This window comes from Medicago sativa, chromosome 5, assembly GCF_051527215.1.
Source record: "Medicago sativa cultivar Bolivia chromosome 5, Bolivia_mono, whole genome shotgun sequence".
Lineage (NCBI taxonomy): Eukaryota > Viridiplantae > Streptophyta > Magnoliopsida > Fabales > Fabaceae > Medicago > Medicago sativa.
This window is the reverse complement of record NC_140753.1, coordinates 56,297,302-56,306,718: the sequence shown is the minus strand read 5'-3', so window position 1 is coordinate 56,306,718 and position 9,417 is coordinate 56,297,302.

Here is a 9,417-nt window from a genome sequence, read left to right as displayed (position 1 = left end):
CAAGGTTACACAGATCAGCTACTTGACACTAAGACTGGAAAGTTCATTAATGCTCATACTCTCTTAAATATGAAGCTAATCAGTAAAGTCACCCAACTTCAAACTGATTTAAGTGAATCCCATGTGTTGTCTGATCTTATGAGAGATTTTCCACCCATTTGCAAACGGGATCCTATTGAAGTGCAGATGAGGTACATCAAGGATCACTATGAGACAACCAACAAGATCATCAGGTTGGATGAAGTTCCTGAAGAAATGTTTGGTGGTGCAGTGCCTCTAGCAAAAGGCAGAAGATCTAAAAGAAAAATGACTGCAGAAGATTATCTGGAGGTTGAAAAGACCGTTAAGAAGGCAAGAGTTGCTGCTGACAAGCTCAAGATTGGTGGTTCATCTGTACCATCAATTGAAGAAGCTATTGAAGACATGGATTCGAGGTTGATCATGGATGTTGGCATTACTGGTAATCAACCTGTAGTACCAAAGAAGAAGAGGAAGCCAGCAGTAAGGAGAACCAAGGACTTTCCTCATGTGTCTGAGAAGGGTGAAGCTCCTACTAATGTGTCAGAAGCTATTGGAAAAGCTATGGAGATCGCTTCTGAACTTCAAGAGAGGGTAATGACAGAAGCATCACAACTTCTTAAAATTTCTGGCATTGCTGAAGACGATCAAATGAAGTCAGCTGATTGTTCAGAACCTTCTACAACAGGTAATATCTTCACACACTCAGAACCAGTAGTACATGAGATATCCAGTGACTCTCCTTCACCTTCTTCAAAATCCTCATCATCATCTTCAGATTCTGATGATGATATACCCATAGCTCAACTTTTTCGAAAACCAGTAAAACGCCAGTCAACATTAACCAATACCAACACAAAGCCATCTCAGTCAAGCATTTATGAACCAGTTGGTCATATAATCAATGAGAAGTTGACTGAATTGGCTGTGCAGAGAGATAGAGTCATTAATAATATCTTTCGTCTTAACCCTCAACCTCTTAACATTCAACCCCTCAACATGATTGTACCAGAAAATGTTGAGTCAACCTCAGAGAAAGCCTCTGAGACAACTCCAGAAGCAGCTGCTTCTGATAAAGTTGTTTCAGAAGACCCCCCTCAACAAAAACCTTCACCAGAAAAAGCCTTTTCACCCCCTACAACTTCATCACCCCCAACTGTTCCTGAACCATCTGTTCCTGAACAAGTCACTCCTCAAAAGACCGTTCCTGAACATATTGTTCCTGAACAACCAGTTGCTAAACCCATTCCTGAACCTGAACCTGAAACTGCTGCCCCTGAACACATTGTTCCTGAGCCAAACCCTGCTTCCATAACTCCTTCACCAGTACAAGTTATCAAGATCACTCATCATACTGGTGTATGTGATATGGACACAGACTCTGAGGATGATCAAAATGATCATGCCTCTGATATGGTAGTTGACCCCACTCCTGACCAACCATCAACTAGCCAATCCTTAACCACAAATGACCAATCATCATCAAACCTACCCATTATACACTTAGCCCCTCCAAAACCCTCTAAACAACCTTCACCTCCCACCATTTACCTGGATTCTCAAGTACTAAAAGATGTGTGGGAAGATATTGCTTCTGAAGTTCTCAGACTGATAGCGGGAAGAAATGACTTAGGTCATCAAGTTAGCTATCAGAAGCAATGGAGAAGGATAAAAGAAAGGGTCGTCAACCTGATTTCAGCTTTGCATGATTCCTGCATTGAGGCTCAAGAGCAAGCCAAGCAGAAGCTGGAAGATTGGTTGAATGGAATAGAAGAGAATACTGGAGATGTTGAAGTTCTTGGTACTTGGGTGAAGAATCCACTCAGTATCAGAGGCAAAGAACCTGATGAATTCCTGCCTAAGGAGCTGCATCTGATTATTCCTTCTGAGATCCTGGAGAAGATTGATGCACCTAACCTGGCTCTAGCTCAGGAGAACAAGGTGCTCAAAGAAGAAAATGACAGGCTTGAAACAGAGCTACTAGAGCAGAAGCTGAAGATATCAAAATTGGAAGCTGATATGCAAGAAGCCAAGATCAGAGAAGACAACTACAGAAAAGTTATGGACAAGAAGTATGCTGATGTTCAAGAGCTTCTGAAGAAGATTCTAGAGAAATAAGCCAAACCCATAGTTGCACACTTTTAGCTTATTTTTTTGTCTCTTTAGGCTTTTAATATTCTTTGATCATCTCTGCTTCTGACTCAGTTCTTTTCGCTTCTGATATTATAAGCTTCTGAATTCTTCTTGCTTCTGAAAATCTTTAACTGTTCATACCTTGTGTGTTATTATTTGCTTTGATAATAATGCTTGCTATGCTTGTTTATTTAATCTTTGAAGATGGTTAATATGCTTTAAAATTATTTGAATTATGCTCTGAACCTTTAATCTTATGTTTTTCTCATCTCTTCTTTTTGTTTATGTCTTTTTGCTAATGACAAAAGGGGGAGTATATGTGATAGTATTTAAAGGCTCTGAGCCCCATTAATAATATTTGAAAATTTTGAAAAAAATTTCTATCTTTTTGTTTTACCTTTAAAAGGGTGTATCAAAAAGGGTGAAGTATCAAATTTCAAATAAAATTAATTGAACCATTCTTCTTATCTATAAGTCAAATCTTTCAAATTTTTAAGCTCTGATATTATTGTGCGAAAAATGAATTTAATTAACCTGGATAGAACTTAGGGGGAGCTTACAAACCTCACCTTAAAGACTATCAGACTCAGGGGGAGTTAGAGCTTACAAACCTCAGACTCTGAGCTTACAAACCTCAGAAACCCCAAAGTCAACTCGTTAATTAGATTAACAACAATTGACCAATTTTAAATACTATTGTTTGTCATCATCAAAAAGGGGGAGATTGTTGGAACAAAATGTGTTTAACAATGAACCTCAAAGAGTTTTGATGATAACAAGGTATTAAAAATTGTAAATTGGACTAGCTAATATTTGTTCAAGTGTACATGACCATAGTTAAAGTTACATCATTAATTGGTTCTGAATGAGCAAATAAAGAGCAAATGGAAATGAAGCTTAGACGATTCTGAAGGCAATACGCTCCTGAAAGTGGAAAGCGCTCCTGAAGTCAAGCTGCTCCTGAAGAGAGAAAAACGCGTTCCTGAAGAATAGTGCTCCTGAAGACAAGAGGTCCAGAAGCTGCATCATCAGAAGCAGAAGAAGCTGCATCATCAGAAGTTGCATCATCAGAAGCTGCCTCATCAGAAGTCATTTCACCAGAAGCTGAAGATCAACTGGATTTGCAGAAGATTCAAAGATTGAAGAATCTACACTGCAAAAGCTGTCTATTGGACTCGAAAACACAGCAGAAAATTAGTGGAACTTTGCAACGGTCATTTCAAAGGTGTTTGAAAGGCATGTGCTTGCAATTTGGACGAAAGCGTTGACATTGTACTATTGTACGAACTGTACAACCACCTTCTCCACTACTCTGTTTTGTGTCCACGCTACAAGACAAGAAAACAGCTTCAGAATACGGCTTCGCCTGCATAGATGTTCCTTTGGATAAGGAATGGATTTCAAATTTGTTCTTCATAGGACAACAACCAAATCAGGCAAAATATCATTGGTGAAAGATCAAGCTTCAACAACGACTCTTTGGTGTGCTGGCAATTTCACAACGTCTCTTTCACACCTCTATATAAAGGAGTGAAGACTTAGAGTTTTGGTAATGCAAGAACGCTGAACGAAAGACTCACAACATTTTTACAAGTGCCAAACCTCTGCTGAAATTGTTCTGCATTCACTTAGAATTTCTGTGTCTCAAAGTCATATCTTAGAAATTCTTAAGTCCATTGAGTCTGTATCTGATTTATATTGTGAGCACCTCTGATTGTATATCAAGTGTTCAACCTTAAACAATTTTCTGTGTAATTTTGTTTAGTTAGGAAGTCTCTTGCAGTTGTGCTTGAGCAGGAAGTCTCTTGATTGTGTTCTTGAGCAAAGGAAGTCTCTAGCTTGTGTGCTTGAGCAAAGGAAGTCTCTTGCTTGTGTGCTTGAGCAATTGTAATCAGATATTACTCTTAGTGAAATCTCCTTGGAAGTGCAAGGGGGACTGGACTACTTCCGGATTGTGGAAGGAACCAGTATAATTGCTTTGTGTCGTTCTTCTTCCCTCTCTCTGTTTTATTCCGCTGCATTTAGATTCTGACCATCACTTCAGAAGCTGTCTCACTTAGCTTCTGATCAGTGTGTTCAGTTTTTAGGAGAAACGAAGAATTTTTCAAAACACAATTCAACCCCCCTTCTTGTGTTTTTCTCACCTTCATTATATACACATTCTTTCTTATTCAAGGGATTTTTTACAAAAAAAAAAAAAATCTTACAATAATTTCTATGTTAACAGAAAAACATGAGTGTTTTGGGGTGTAACGGTTCGGTTTGGATTGATTTTCAGTCAAAAAAATGTCTGAACCGATGAAACCTTCATCGGTTTGGATTGGTTCGGTTTTCACTGTTTTTCAAAAAAGAAACCGAACCAAACAAATCGGTTTGGTTCGGTTCGGTTGATCGGTTTATTCAAAAATACAATTAAAAAAAAATTCATATTCTCACAAAATATTTCATAGAACTTTGTATAATTGTATTTCATATTTTGTTTTTTCATGTTCTCTATTTCCTAAACAACTTTTTATAACTAACCTTACTCAATATTTCATACATATGATCCAAGATTCATTCATCCATCATTCTTCAAAAACAACTTCATCAAACTCAAATATTTCAATCTTTCATGATCCATACATGCATCATTCATCAACAACGAAATATAACGTAACGTGTGTAAATCAATGACATAGAAAATGAACATGGAAAACAATGAAATATAATGAGTATAAATCAATGGCATAAACATGATAAAACTAACCAAGAGATGAATGATCTCTACGGTGACCGGTGGCGATGAACAATGGGTTTGGTGTGGTTGACGGCTAAGGTTTCTTTTTTAGTAGAAATGAAAGAGTCTGACTGATGAGATGAGATGAAGATGAGAGGAAGTGAATGGATTAAAAAGTATTTTATGTTTAATTTTGGGTCTAACCATAAGTTTGTGTGAGGTAGGATAATATTAGTAAAATAAGGAGTGTGGTTATCATCGGATTAGTTCATCGGTTTCACGGATCTCAAAATGAAAAACCATGAACCAAACCAAACTATATCGGTTTCGATTGGTTCGGATCGGTTTCGATCCGAACCAAACAAGGTCGGATATTTTTTCGGTTTGGTTCGGTTTGGACTTTCGGTTTCGTTGGTTTTGTCCGAACCACTTACACCCTAAGTTTTGGTAAATAACTAGTAGGTGCAGCTTGTTAACTTGCACCTGTTTTTAGGTAGGTGCAAGTTAACAACCCCGATATATATATATATATATATATATATATATATATATATATATATATATATATCTGTGTGTGTGTGTGTGTGTGTGTGTGTGTGTGTGTGTGTCTACATACATACACACATACATATATATATATATATATATATATATATATATATATATATATATATATATAGGGCATTTCAAATAAGAGGACAAATGAGAGGGTGAGAGGAATTAATACAGACAGTTGGATCAAAATCAATGCTTCAGATTTAATTGCTCTGTAAAAAGGGCCATGTACTGTAACCTCCATCTTTTCTCTTCTCCACTATGTTCTTCTCTCTCACGACTAGTTCTCTACTGCTTCTTCTTCTTGATGGTTTTAATTTTATGAGTTGGTAAAACACCATCATCATAATCAAAAGACCCATTTAATATGCTCTGGGTGTTGGTGTACTCTTCTCTTTCATAAATCAACATCACTTGTTCCTCTCTGTATTTTATATTTACGTTTTTAAAATTTTTCTCCAATTCATATAACAAAGCCCAGAATCATGTTTTGTTTTATTCTGGAAACTATAGACTTTTCTAATTTATTAATTCTACATCGTTTTCTATTTATTAATTCTACGTCGTTTTCTTTTCCAGATCTTGGTCAAACCAATTTCATTGCATAAAAAAAAAAGGAAAGAAGAAGAAGAAGACACAGAGATATTATTGTTAGGAATGGGATCTAAATAATTTCTGAAGAAAATCAAACCTTTTTGTTTAAAGGAAGGAATAATTTTTGTTTTTCGACAATCAAAATTCATCATTACCCCCAATTTCTATTAACCCAAATTCTCATCTATAATTTCATTCAAAAGTCATGATTTTTTAATTAAAAACAAATAATAGAATTGATGCAAAAAAAAAATGGTCTTGTTCTGGCTGGAATCGGAGAAGTGATATTTGAAGAAAAACATACATCAATGTGTATAGGCGAGCGAGAGGGAGAAAGGAAAGATACAAGAACTGAAGCAAGTGGAGAAGATGAAAGGTAGAGGTTGTAGTGCATCACCCTTTTTAAAGAGCAATTAAATCTGAAGCGTTGATTTTGATCTAATGGTCCAGATTAATTCCTCCCATCCTCTCATTCTAACTACTCCTCTCACTTGATATGCCCTATATATATATATATATATATATATATATATATATATATATATATATATATATATATATGGGATTTGCTAGAACACACCCACTAGTTTTTATGTGGGAGTGTTTTAGCAAAGCTACACCTTAGGGTGTATTTAACCACTTTTTAGTTATTTACTTGCTAAAATACTCCTTCTAATAAATAAGTGGGTGTATCCTAGCAAATGCCCATAGGATTTGCTAGAACACACCCACTTGTTTTTGTTAGAAGGTGTGTTATAGCAGCATACACCTTAAGGTGTATTTATTAACTTTTTAGTTATAACTTGCTAAAACACTCCCACATAAAAACTAGTGGGTGTGTTCTAGCAAACCCCTATATATACATATATATATATATATATATATATATATATATATATATATATATATATATATATATATATATATATATATAGGATGTATCACATGAGAATGACTTTGTTATATGAGAATGATGAGAATGAATACGAGTCATTAGATTAAAATCAAATGGTTGAGATTAAACCTCACTTAATGTACCATTACCATGTATCATCACATTCAACTTTCTCTCTCCTCACAATCAACTATCGAATCCTCTTCCATCAAACACAAACACAGAAAAATTGCAATGGAACAACAATTAAAATTATGATAAAGTGTGTGATGCATTTCTTTAGAACATTCAAGTACATATTCCTGGTTTCTCAATTCTTTACGATTCATCCCACTAGGATTTTCAATTCCACCATAGTTGGCTTGTGTGAGATGAGAAAACAAACAGATCTTAAAAAAAAACTTTATTCACCTTCAATTTGTGGTTGGAAAAACAATAAAAAACAAAGTGATGAAAATTGTAAACAAAGGGATGAGTTTCTTGCAGGGAATCGATTCCTTTAAATTTGTTTTCTCTCCTCAATTTATCAACCACAGTTCTTCTTCTCAAATCAATTCTTTAATGGAAAAGCTTCTCTTCCTTAAATTTAATCGAAATGTTATTAATTCCTTCAAAGCTAATTGAATTCGTGTTCTTCCTCTCCATCGGCGTCCCCGTCGCCGCCGTCAAGTTATCCGGCGTCGTTGTTCTCGTCCGAACCAGTAAACTTCACCTGAGAGAGATGTGGTCGTCGGAATAAAGATGACCGCAAAAGAGAAAGAAAGGAACTCTGATGGTGGAAAGAGAACAACGACGGTGAGATAAAGGAACTCTGATGGTGGAGAATGGTTGATTGAGTGTGGAGAGAGATGGCCGAGAAAGAGAAGACGAACGTGAAGGAATTTTGTGAGAGAGAAAGTAGAATGATAAAGGACAGAAATTGTATAGGAATAAAAATAAAATAAAAAGATGGATTTGGGGAAAGAAATGGTGAAAGAAGGCGTCACACTCACTTCCAATCCAAGAAGGAATGCTACTAAGCCAGGAGGAATCGCCACAATGGTAAGGAAGCCATTGATAAGATTCGATAGACAAGTTCTAATCCAAGAACTCAAAGAGGAGAAAACTCTCACTCAAAACACACATAGTGTAATTTTTATCAAAATTCTACATATCCTATTCATTATTTTCGCCCCCTTTATATAGGTAATAGGCTAGAATGCTGAAAAGCTTACAATTATATGATGATTAATGAAATAACTCTTATGTGGCTAATTATTGCAAGGAAATGTTACAAATTTATTGGTTTTGATTTAAGGTGGCTGAATCAATTCTTGAAGTTACACACTCATGGCTGTTACTTTTGCTTCAGATTATGCTCTTCAACTACTCAAATTAATTGTGTTTCACCTCTTTTGCTTCAGCTCCTTCATTTAATCACGTCCTCCACTTTAATCCCATTTTTACACCATGATATACGCCGATTTTGCTTCTGAGTCCAACATATGAAATGTAGATGATTTTGTACCCTTTCCAACGCTTCAAAGATCACCTCAATCGGAGTTGCAGAGCTCTAGATATGATGAATACAAGACAGATACATAATGACTTACGAAAATAAAAATTTGAACCAAAAATAATATGGTTCTTTTATTCAACAATGATTTTATTATTCTTGTCAAGAGAGAGAATTTTAGGATCACATCATAGAATGAGAATGAAAATGGCACATGACAATGGTACATAAGTGATGTTTAATCTCAACCATTCGATTTTAATCTAATGACTCATATTCATTCTCATCATTCTCATATAACAAAGTCATTCTCATGTGATATATATGTATGTATGTGTATATATATATATATATATATATATATATATATATATATATATATGGGTTTTGCTAGAAGCCACCCATGAATGTGTCTTTTAGCAACCCACACCTCAAGGTGTGATTTTCACTTTTTGGTTATAACTTTGCTAAAAGACACCTTCATAAAAATTAGTTGGTGTCTTTTAACAAATGCTAATAGAATAACTTGCTCATAAAAGGTGTCTTCTAGCAAAAACCCTATATATATATATATATATATATACACACACACACTTGCAGATTAGATCAAACTAGAATCATGGTGTTTAACTCACCATAACTTATTTTAATTTAGCTAGACATATATTATGTCAGAAAATATAAATAAAAAGATTGACTAACCTTTAAAGGAATTATAGAACTGAAGTAAGCAAAAGAATTCAGGAGCAGAGTTATGAAGACAAAGGATTATATTTATGATAATATTTTACAACGAGCGTAAACTTACAAGAGTGCAGAAGAGAAGCGTGCTTGATGAAGCACAAAAAACCTCTATATATAGAGGGAAATGATTCACTATTTGAATCAGTAAAACTAGACTGTTACAACCGGTATCCGGTAAGCAACAATAATTACAAACGACAAAATAAAATAATAAAGGAGTCAATTATTGATGCCGGGTATGCTTTGTGGGCCCCATCGGACACA